The 11,622-nt window shown below is 45.6% G+C and overlaps 1 pseudogene; it reads right to left on the bottom strand.

Moving 5' to 3' along the window:
* Positions 1-3,768: 3,768 nt before the first annotated feature.
* LOC121445774 lies at positions 3,769-6,359 on the bottom strand (annotated as a pseudogene).
* Between the last annotated feature and the right edge of the window lie 5,263 nt (positions 6,360-11,622).

Below are 11,622 nucleotides of genomic sequence, written 5' to 3'. Positions count from 1 at the left end.
GTTTAAAGTGCATCACCTGCCTTCCTCCCTTTCTTCCTTTAGCAGGGTCCGTGCTGGCTGAGTTTTATGGCACTTGACCCAAGCTAGAGTCCTCAGAGAGGAGGGAGCCTCAACTGAGAAAATGCCTCCATAAGTAAGGCTGTAGGCAAGCCTGCAGGGCATTTTCTTAGTGATTGATGGAGGAGGGCCCAGCCCATTGTAGGTGGGGCCATCCCTGGGCTGGCTGAGCAAACCTAGGGGAGTAAGCCAGTAAGCACCTCCCCTCCATGGCTTCTGCACTGGCTCCTGCCTCCAGGTTCTTGCTCTGCTTGAGTTCCTGTCTTGACTTCCATTGATGATGAACTGTGATGTGGAAGCTTAATCTTTATCAACCCTTTCCTCCCCAAGTTGCTTTGGTCATGGTGTTTCATCCAGCAGTAGTAACCCCGAGACAGGGCCTTACTATGACCTGCCTGGTTGGCCTTGAACTCAGAGATCTGCTTCTCAACTGCTGCAAATACAGGCACATATAACCATGCCCCAATCCATTGTCTTTTTTTTTTATGCCTATTTCCTCTGGTATCATGTGTACCATAAGACGAGAGTGACTTTTCAACCTTTACAGTGTCTAGCACATGGAGATAATTATACACCATAAATATTCATGTTATTATTACCTCAACAAATACTGCTTAAAGATTTACAAAGTAGGTATTATATTTATTTCCTTTAATTTTTTTTATTTTATTGCATTGGTGTTTTGTCTGCATGTATGTCTGTGTGAGGGTGTCCGTCGAATCCCCTGCAACTGGAGTTACAGATAGTTGTGAGTTGCCACGTGGGTGCTGGGAATTGAGCCTGGGTCCTCTGCAAGAGCAGCCAATGCTCTTAACCACTGAGTCATCTCTCCAGCCCCTGTATTTATTTCTTGATGCAGGACCTGAAGTTCAGATTGGAAAAGATATTATCTAAAGCTGAAAGAACAGTATATGTAGTATTACATGGTATTGCAAGTTCACACTAAAACAGTCTGCTTACTAGAATTGGAGCATCATAAAGCCCAATTCTACATATCTTTGATTTGATCTTTTATGCCAGGTACAGGATTCTCCTACTTCTAGTTTTTTTTCTGTTTGTTTGTTTGTTTGTTTGAGACAGGGTTTCACTATGTAGCTTTGCCTCTCCTGGAATTTATAATGCTCCACTAGGATGGCTTTGAACTTATAGAGCTCTACCTGCATCCGCCTTCACAAATGTTGAGATTAAAGGTGTGTGCTACTATGTCTGGCTCTTCTGCTGGGTTTTATTTTTAAGGGTTCTGTTTATTTATGAGCGTATGTGTGCATGCCTGCATGAGTTAATATGCGCCACATGCATGCAGGTGCCCAAGGCTATCAGGGGGCTTCAGATGCCTTGGAACTGTAGTTATGGGAACCTGTCAGCTGCATGGTATGTGTGCTGGGAGTGGAAACCCAAACCAAGTCCTCTGCAAAAGCAGTAAGTGCTCTTAACTACTGAGCCATCACTTCAGCTCCTTTACTTCTAGGCTTCAAGGAATAGCTTTATTGAAATATAATTGAAATTCCATGCAATTCACCTATTTAAAGAAAACAACTCGGTCTTTTTGTATATGCATCTACCCTAAACTGAGGAAACTATTACCATAATTTAATTCTGAACTATATTTGTGCTGCCCCAAAGATCCCGTTCCTGTGATCCTAGTACTCAGGAGGTGGAGACAGAAGAATCAGTCTGGGCTACTTAGACAGACAGACAGACAGACACAAATCCTAGATGCTAATGATTTAGGAGGGCTGTCTCTGTAGATAACTGAAATACCATAGTATGCCTTGCATACAGCTCTTCTAGAGTTGTTCTATTTAATATTTTAAAATTTAAAGCCAGAAAGTAACATGATAGCATTTTTGTTTTTATTTAGGCTTGGTTCAATAAAGTTGGCTTTGGCACTCAGTTCTGTGAACCTAAGAATAACAGTGACCCTCTGCTTCAAACAATAAATGATGGCTGCCAGGTTCTAGGGTAAATGTCTTCAACCACACATCTACACAGTGGAATCACCTGGGCCTCTCCCAGACCCAGAAGCTGCGCTTTGCCGGATTTGAGGTGTGGTCTGTGTACAGGAATTTTTGGAAGGCCCTTGGGTGATTCTAAGGGTCACTCAGGTTTGAGAATATTGTAGTTGCTCCTAAGCTGATAGAAGAACATCCTCTTCCATGTGGCCGTCACCCCTTCCTCAGGCTTTCTATGTGCCCTTCTTTACCAGCTTGGGCTGTCTTCATATTTGCTCATTTCCAAAGTGAGCTTTTGGACAAAGAAGTACTAATAGTGGTAATAATAACTAATAACATTTAACCGCATGACAACCAGGCACATGCAGAATAGCTCCAACAAAGCCCATATTATTTCCTCTTTGCATCTAAGAGACTTAGAAAGGAGGCTGAATACCACGTGGTCCAAAACTCAGTTGATAGCTGAGATCCTTTTGTTTAACTTCCAAACCCAAGAATTGCCAGCAATAACTGGGGCATGGTGGCATATACCTTTGATCCTAGCACGCTGGAGGCAGAGGCAGGAGAATCTCTGAGTCTGAGGCCAGCCTGGTCTATAGAGTGAGTTCCAGGATGGCCAGGGCTACACAGAGAAACCCTGTCTTGAAAAACAAACAAACAAATAAACAAACAATACCTAAAAAAGAATTGCCAGCAATAATGTACTTAGTTACCAGACATCAGTGACTCTCCTACAGTTGAGAGTGTGTATAGCCTGTCTCAACGAGAAGCCTTTGTATTCCCCAGCATTCCATCACACACGGAAGAATGCTTTACCTTTCTAAGGAAAAGAATGCAGCTCCTTTTCCCAGTAGGTCCACACCTAGCAAGACACAGTGCTGGAGAAAGATCAGGAACCTAGAGGCTTTACCGCTTGATGTTCTTGTGGGCCATCTAGATTTATTTTCAAAATGAATTTTATTTTTGTAATTGAAATGGTTAGCTTTGGCACTATAGTTATTTTTGTCTTCATATTTTTATGTATTTTCCTGTTTCCTACAATGCTCATTATCAATCAGTATTTGGTAACATGCCCATTATTTTCAATAATATGCTTGAAACAAATTTAAAGGATGCCGAGAGTGCTTTATAAATTATTTGAGAGTGATGTACAAGATTGTGCAGCTAATGAGGGTTATATTTTTAAAAGCCTACCATTAGTTTTAGAGGCAGGCAAATCTCTGTGTCTGAGCCCAGCCTGGTCTTCACAGTGAGTTCCAGGCCAGCCTCAAACAAAGAAACAAACTAACATCCCCCAACACCTTAGTTTTAATATAGAAGATGTCACAAACACTTAAAATGTGGGCAGACAAGAAGGTGTTTCTACTGACACTCTTAGAGGTGTCTAAAAGTTCATTCCAAAGCAAACCAAGCTGAGCTCTGGGTGCTGAGATCAAGTGCCCTTAGCACGAGTGCTTAGTTGTGGTGGGAAAAGAGTGCTGAGGGTGTGAACTGAGTCCATGTATGAGTCAAACAAGCATCCCCATCTTGACATAGGACCACAAAGCACAAAGCACACTCTAGCCAGTCACTTCCCCCTAAAGGCGCTGCTCGATATAGGAAGGACAGGTCAAAGTCTGGAAGCATGTTCAGAAAACAACAACAACAATTACTATCGTTCAAAACAACAGCAACAACAAAGCAGATCTATACCTCCCTGAACGCGGTGAAGGAATCAACAAGCATTTACGCGTTTCAGAGATGACTTGCTAACTCTTACCTGTCCAGGTGGGGGCGCTCTCTGCACCCAACACCTGCCTATAGAAGACCGGATCGCAGCTTCGCAGGGTGTTCTGGCGGCTGGCCAGTGGGCTGGCGGCACCAGGTTTCTTCAGCAGCGGATCGCTGCGGCGCGAGTCCGTGGTGAGGTACACCTGATGGTACAGGTGCGGCGGCAATAGGCCTCCTCGCACCGCGTCTGCGTGCAAGGAGGGCCCTGGTGTTCGGTACAGGGAGCTCACTGGGGCTCGGTATAGGTCTCTAGACCGCTTCCACTTGTAAACTTTGAATATGATTACTCCCAACACTGTGACTGCGAACCCCCACAGAGACCAGGATTAGAGAAAGAAGTAGATAAAAGGTGAGATTTTTATTCTGTTCTCGGGGAGCAGAGCCAGAGGGGAACTCGGCCCGGGCTTCGGGAGACTCCTCAGTTACCGACACAGTCAGGGTGGCGGTGGTGGAAAGCAATGGTTCTCCATTGTCTGAGATCAAGACTGTGAGAATCTGCCTGGGTGAATCTGTGTCCTGAACTGGGCGAGCAGTGCTGATCTGACCCGTGTGAAGCCCCACGGCGAAAAGGCTCTGGTTGGAGGCTCCCAAGAGGCTGTAGGAGAGCCAGGCATTGTGCCCTGCATCAGCGTCCCAACCTACCACCCTTGAGACCACGTGGCCCGCAGCTGTACCTCGAGGCAGCATCTCCACCGAACTCTGGCCAGGCCGGGGATACAGGACCTGGGGGGCGTTGTCATTGCGGTCAGTAACAAATATGTTCACGCTAATGTTGGTGGCCAAGACGGGGGTACCCCCGTCGTTTACGTGAGCCGTTAGTTGGAACTCTCTCTGACCCTCGTAGTCCAGGGGTACTAAGGTTGTCAAGACTCCATTGTCGCGATTTATTGTGAAATAGCGACCCACGAGCCCAGTTTCCGCTCCTGGCTCCAAGAGAAAAAAGGAAAGGCGGGCATTGTGCGGGGCGTCGGGGTCCCAGACACTTAGGTTTAATATAGGAACTCCAGGAGGGTTATTTTCCTCAACATAGACGTCGTAGGAAGATTGGGAAGACTGAGGAGGATTGTCGTTGATGTCGGACACTTGGATCCGCACCGTTGTAAGAGCTGAGAGAGAGGGAGTTCCCGAGTCTCTAGCTGTGATGCTGAGGTTGTATTCTGGCATGGTCTCTCGATCCAGTGCTGCGCTGGTTTTTAAAGTGAAGTAATTCTTGAGGGAAGAAGTCAGGCTGAAGGGGAGACCCGGTGGAACCTCGCAGCTCACCAGCCCGTTCTCGCCAGCATCCAGATCAGTTACACTGAGCAAAGCGATGACAGTCCCCAGAGGGGCATCCTCAGGTACTGGACTGTACACGGAGGTGACTGTGATCTCCGGGGCATTGTCATTCACGTCCACAACCTCTACCAGTACTTTGCAATGTGCTCCTTCGGGATTGGCACCCTTGTCTTTGGCCTGGATGTAAATCTCATGGAGTTTGGTGTCTTCGAAGTCCAGGCGACCCTTGATTGTCAGCACCCCAGTTACAAGGTCTAAGGCGAATAGCTCCCTCACTCCAGCACGGTTGTGGCTGCCGAAGGAGTAAACGATTTCTCCGTTGAGGCCTTCATCCAGATCAGTTGCACGAACCTGGGCAACGCGCGTGCCGGGGGGTGCATCCTCCCGGACGCGCGCCCGATACAAAGACTGATTGAAGGCGGGCGCATTGTCATTTGCGTCCAGCACTGTGATACGAATTGGAAGGCTGGCGGAGCGAGCTGGGGTTCCTCCGTCCACCGCCGTCAGCACCAACTGGACATTTGGCTCCCGTTCCCAATCCAGGGCGCGCTCCAAGACCAGCTCCGCGTATTTTGTACCGTCCTCTCGAGTCTGCACACGGAGCGCAAAGTATTCGTTGTGGCTCAGCTCATAGGTTTGTAAAGAGTTGCTTCCCACATCGGGATCGTGCGCGCTCTCGAGCGGAAAGCGCGTCCCCGGCGCCATGGCCTCGCTAATCTCCAATTTCATTTCCCCGGTGGGAAAGAGGGATTGTTGTCGTTGATGTCCTGCACCACCACTTCCGCGCTGAATAGCTCTAGCGGGTTCTCCACCACCAACTCCAGAGTTACAGTGCAGGAGGGCAGCGTCCCCACACAGCTCCTCTCGGTCCAGACGATCGTTGACGAACATTTCTCCAGTCTCCCAGTTCACCTCAAAGAACCTACGGCTAGCTCCGGATACCACCCGGAGTCTGCGGGCCGACAGGCTGCCCGAGATCCAAACCAAGATCTGTGACCACGTTACCCACGGGGGAAACCCTTCTCTCTCTCCTCCAGGATCTCATAGTGAATGATGGTGGAAGCCTTGGTCAAGGCAGCTAGCAGAAGCAAAACTCCCACCGTTCTCCCGGGGCTTACCAGTCCGCTGCTCCGGGCCTCTGCGACCATCTCACTCAAAAGCAGCTCCTCTGGGCGGGGTCCAGGTGGACCCGGAGGTTTCGCAGAGAAACTTTCAGCGGGTTAGCGCTTGGGCGCTGGGCGCCGAGTCCGACATGGCTTTCTGGGCGCCGCTGATTTGTTCGCCCGCTGTTCAGTCTCTGTCTCATCCCGGGGCGCCGAAAGGGGGACGGGCCCGGGCCAGATCTCCTGCGTCTTCATTGGCCGACAGCGGCACACAGAGTCCCAGCCAATAACTGCACGAAGAATGCGCTAGCGCCGGGTTCTTTGAGTAGGACACGCGCTCGCGCCAGGAACTTCACTTTCCTCTGGCTGCCTTCCAGAGTTTCCTGTCCAGCGCTCTGCCAGTGCCAGGGGAGCAAACCCATTCTTCGGGCGGATCTGCCTCCCCCGCCATCCCTCCCCCCCGCCCAACCAGGCCCATTAAACACTTTAATCGCGTCTTTGAACACTAGAAAGGGGAGCGATCCAAACTGAAAACGATACAGCATTGACTGGAAAGACGCCAGCAAATTGGGTCTGTTGGAGGGCAGAGGAAGCAGCCGAACCCTGCTTGGAAGAGGGAATGAGTATTTCTGGGGAGATTAATATCACTTTTATTGGCTCTGGGATGTGTGTAGTTCAGAGGTAGATTTTGCCTTGGCATGTGGTGTGTGTGTTCTTTCCAACCAACGGCCCCTCCCCATAAACCCACAGTTTTATCTTTCTCCAAAGGAGACTAGAATTCATTACTTCCTCAGTGGAGCAAGTCCACAGAACTATTATCTATTTGATTTAACTCTGTCCTGAAATTTTAAAAGTATGATTAAGACTTTATTGCCTTTAAATTGGATGCCACCATTGTTTTCAAAGATCCTTTAAAGGAACAAAGAGCAATGTGAAATTTCCCTACCTGTTTTTTTTCCCCCAACCGTGTAATCTCAATTGGTTAGAACATGATCTCTAACACTCTCTGTTATGAGATTAATCCTTTTACTAAGTTTCCGAGTTCACGTTGCATTGCTAATAAAGAAATCTCCCTCAGAGAGAGAAGGGAGGGAGGGGCCTTAGGGTATCCAGGACCTCTCATAAGATCCTTGAAATGATGGAGAGCAACACTCTACAAATTCTTTAGAGAAATACAAAGCTTTAGTCACAAAATGAAAAGTTCTACATTTGGGATTGTAGTCACCCAACAAAAACTAGCACTGGTTAGAATAAGGAATACAAGTTAGCTATGAAATAAAGGCAGAGCTTGGACAAGAAACTAACCTACAGGCCTCTTGAATCCTGTCCTGCTTATGAGCAAAGAAAAGTGCTTGGTACAAAGTAAACCTCAATGATGGAAAGCATTCCTTAGGTGCTGGATCTGAAGCTTTGGCGCCTCAGACTCTTTCCACATAAATACCCTGTCCTTTCTGAAGTGTAGCTAAGTCTTGATCTCAGGCAGTGAGGTAGCCAGAAAAGTTAGAAAGCATATGCAGGATTTTTCTGATTAAATGAAAAGCCATGTCCTCAGCATTGACCCTACCACCCACAGTTTTAAAGTCAGGTGGCTCATGCTTGTAATCCTGAGGCAGGATGATTGCCATGAGTTCCAGGCCAGTTTGAGCTATACAGTGAGGCCCTGCCCTTCCCCGCCCCACACCAATGAAAACAAAACCAGTTTTAAATACTTGAGATGGCAATTGGCTAGACCACCAAGAATTGTGTAGGCATTAGATGGATACAATAGAATTTGGAGTAGGCATTAGGAGATGGATACTATAGAATTTAGAGTAACTGTGATAGGCATTAGGATGGATACAACGGAATTTCGAATAGCTACTTGCTATCCCAAAGGTGAGGACAGTGTCATAGGCAGGCACTGGGAGCTTGTCAGAAGTGAAGAATTTGCAGTTAACCAAAATACCTGGCTGGTGTGAAGACACATTAAAGTTTGATAATAACTAAATTTGGTGGATTATTCAGAGGTGTTCCTATTAAAACTTTTTTTTGGTCTGTTCGCTATCACATGAATCATAATTTGGATTCTGAAAGCTTTTGAGGGGCAAGTATTAGGGGCTGAACCCAAGGTCTTATGTATGTAAGGCAAAGCAAGTGTTTATATCTGAGTTACACATTCCTGATCCCAGAAAACCGGATTTTAAAATGTATACCATTCCCCTATAGTAAGGCCTATAGTTCTAATACCTCTTCACAAAGCAGCAGACATCTCCAAGATGCCTTCTCCACAGCAGGTAGGATAAACTTCTCCAAAATTCAATTAGGTCATATTTCTCACAGCTACTCCTCGACAGCAGTGTTGTTTCTCTTGGAATACAATACCAGAGCCTTTGTGTAGAATCCACGTCCTCACACCTTCTCTCTCTCACTCTATCACACTGCTTTCAGGGTCCCAGCAAGACCCTCTGTGCTCTAGGGCCTCCACCCAGGCTGCTTTGCCCCCAGGAAAGTATCTTTCCCCCCTTTTACCTTCGCTTTCTTATATTCCAAATCTTTTGTCTCAAAAAACAAAATACCATCTAACCAACCAACCAACCAAACAAACAAACAAATGGCCTGGGGGTGCAGCTCAGTTGGAAGACTCTGGGTTTGATCCCCAGCAGCAGCAGCAAGAACAAAAGGTTAGGCATGATATCATAAGCTTATAATCTTAGCTCTGGGAAAATGGAAATACAACAAAACAAGTTAAAATTTTCAGGTTTTGGGGTTAGAAAGATAGCTTAGCAGTTAAGAGCACTGTCCACTCTTCCAGAAGACCTGGGTTCAATTCCCAGCACCCACATGACAGCTCACAGCAGTCTGTAGCTCCAGTTCCAGTGGATTGAACACCCTCCCACATACAGGCAGAACATCAATGTACATAAAATAAAAATAAATTATTAAAAAACTGTAGGTTTTATTTAGAAGCAGGATCCTTTGTTGGGGTACCTTACTTTTTCCATTGACCTTAACACAATTTAAGGCTTTATGTATTTATTTTTTTGTTTTTGTTTTGTTTTGTTTTTCGAGACAGGGTTTCTCTGTAGCTTTGGAGCCTGTCCTGGAACTAGCTCTGTAGACCAGGCTAGCCTCAAACTCACAGAGATCCACCTGCTTCTGCCTCTCAAGTGCTGGAATTAAAGGTGTGTGCCACCACCACCTGGCTAGGTTTTATTGATTTTTATAATTTTTATGATTTTTATAAGCTTATATTAATTTACAAAGTAAGGGGTTCCACTGTGTCATTCTATACATGTATGTGATGGACATTCCCCATGCTTCCTCTCTGTTACCATCATCCTCCCTTCCCCCTTCTTCTGTCCACCTCCCTAACACCCCCTTTTATTTTTATACCCTTTCCTCTCACTCCGTCTCCAATAGCTCTTGTAAGAGAAAATATGTGATACTTGTTTTTTTGAAGTTGTTTTCCCCCTAAGCAGAAATAATAGCAAGAATCGACAAATGAGACTGCATTAAATTATTTTCTAAACATGCACACTTCTCCCATCCCAAATAAATGAAAAGGAAAAGAAGAGTCCACAGACAGGAACCAAAGCACTTCTTGCTGAGGAAGAATGCTCTTGTACATTGTAAAGATTTGTCACTCATATTGGTTTAATAAAACGCTGATTGGCCAGTAACCAGGCAGGAAGTATAGGCAGGGCAACCAAACTAGGAGAATTCTGGGAAGAGTAAAGGCAGAGATGCAGTTTCCAGCCAGATGCAGAGGAAGCAAGATGAGAATACCTTACTGAGAAAAGGTACCAAGTCATGTGGCTAAACGTGGATAAGAATTGAGGGCTAATTTAAGTTGTAATAGCTAGTTAGTAATAAGCCTGAGCAATAGGCCAAACAGTTTATAATTATTAATATAAGCCTGTGTGTGTTTCTTTGGGACTGAAAAGCTGCAGGACCAGGTGGGACAGAAACTTTTGTCTACAACTTCTGATGATGACTTGTGTTCTCCCTGCACCCATCTAGTACAGTAGTCACTTCATGTTGTGTGTGTGTGTGCATGTGTGCTGACATGTACATGCTCATACTCATGATGAAGATTAAAACTATTAATTCACACATGCTAAGCACATACCACATTACCAAACTACAACCAAGTTCTTCCCCCTCTAGTTATTATTATTTGTGCATTTATATGCATGCATACATACATGTGTGCAGGTATGCATGTGTGTGTGTTGCTAGGAATCAAGTTCAGAGGCTTTGTGGAAGGCAAGCACAGAAATAGTTTAGTAACCTGAGACTCTAGTTGGTTTGGGATATACACATAATAATAATGGGCTTGGCAGCACACACTTGCACACATTATGCAAAGCACCTCTCTGAATAATGTACTTAGCAACCTGTACAATGTACTTACCTCCCAACACAGGACCGCCACCTGCATCGAGCTACATGCATGCCCCATTTTGAACAATAGCATAAATTTTTCCTCTTCTTAGACCATCAAACTTAGTTGGATTCTCTTCAGTTGTTCTTCACTTATATCAATGTTTATGAATGGAAAGGCTGATTCCTCCTAAATGTGTGTGCAATAAGGTAACACTGTGTTCCTAAGTGAACTTTTGGGATACTCCCCATTTAACATCTCACCCCTATGCATAGCCAGGCAAGCACATGATTAAAATCAGATGCATCATAGGAAAGGACATACACAATACACAGTTATGACTTAATCTGTCAATTAAAATAAAGAGTCCATCCAAACTAAGCCCCTTAGTAACCAGCTCCTTCTCTTAGGCTCTCCATAATAAGAAGCTCCAGGCAATAACCTGATGCCCTTGAGTACCACCACCATGGTAGCCTGTTGTCAGTCTTGTTATATATTATTTATAATCTGTACTATTCCTTTGCTTTTGAATAAAGTTTCCTGGCTACTTTGTAGTCTGAGTGGATTTTTATTTCATTCTTGAATAAGAAGCTAAAAACCTGGGAACCCCCAGCCCAGCACCTGCCCACTGGTAACAACATCTTCATACTAGCCGGGCCAGTGCTCCACTTCTGAGCCCACAATACCTGGCCCTAAATACTTTTGAAAATATTTATTTTATTTTATGTGCAAGAATGTTTTTGCCTGCATTAAGAACACTGTGTGTGTTCTTCTGCCCTTAGAGGCCAGAAGACATTGGATTCTCTGAACTACAGTTACAGGATGATTGAGCTGCCATGTAGGTGCTAGGAATTGAACCCAGATCCTCTGTGAGAATAGCAAGTGCTCTCGGCCCCTGGCCGTCTCTAGAGCCCCCTCAGATACTTTTAAATGTAACAACTTTCACGTTAATGTCATAGTGACTAATTAGGAAACACCAAGGAACACACACCTATATGTGTGCAGTCATTTTCTCTAGGGAGCCCCCCACTTACCATCCCCCTGCCCTGCATCTTCCCCATGCTGGAGACAGACACATCATCATAATTTTCTAGTCTCTATC

Source organism: Microtus oregoni, unplaced genomic scaffold, assembly GCF_018167655.1.
Source record: "Microtus oregoni isolate MIOR12 unplaced genomic scaffold, Mior012 000589F_ref0000466, whole genome shotgun sequence".
NCBI lineage: Eukaryota > Metazoa > Chordata > Mammalia > Rodentia > Cricetidae > Microtus > Microtus oregoni.
The sequence above is the reverse complement of the archived record's forward strand: the minus strand, read 5'-3'. Positions and strand labels throughout refer to the sequence as shown.